Below are 369 nucleotides of genomic sequence, written 5' to 3' on the forward strand. Positions count from 1 at the left end.
AGCCCCTGACACCTGGGGGCACTAACCTGGGGTGAGCCCCTGACACCTAGGGAGAGACCCCTGGTACCCAGGGGCACTAACTCACGGAAAGCCCCTGAGACCTAAGGACAGACCACCTGACAGCTGCTGGGGTGGGAGGGGGAGGCACTAAGCCAGGGTGAGCCCCTGACACCCTGGCGATAGACCCCCAATTCCCCCATTAGCCTGGGGAAAGCCCCTGACACCCAGCGGGCACTAACCCTTGAACACACGGAGAGCACCCCTAACACCCAGAGAGAGTACCCCTGACACCAGGGGGATGCTAACATGGGGAGAGCCCCCCCCCATCTGGGCACAGTGGGCATTAACCTCAGGAGAGACCTTTTGAGA

This window comes from Terrapene carolina, unplaced genomic scaffold (assembly GCF_002925995.2).
Source record: "Terrapene carolina triunguis isolate 2854851 unplaced genomic scaffold, T_m_triunguis-2.0 Scaffold238, whole genome shotgun sequence".
Taxonomy (NCBI): Eukaryota; Metazoa; Chordata; order Testudines; family Emydidae; genus Terrapene; species Terrapene triunguis.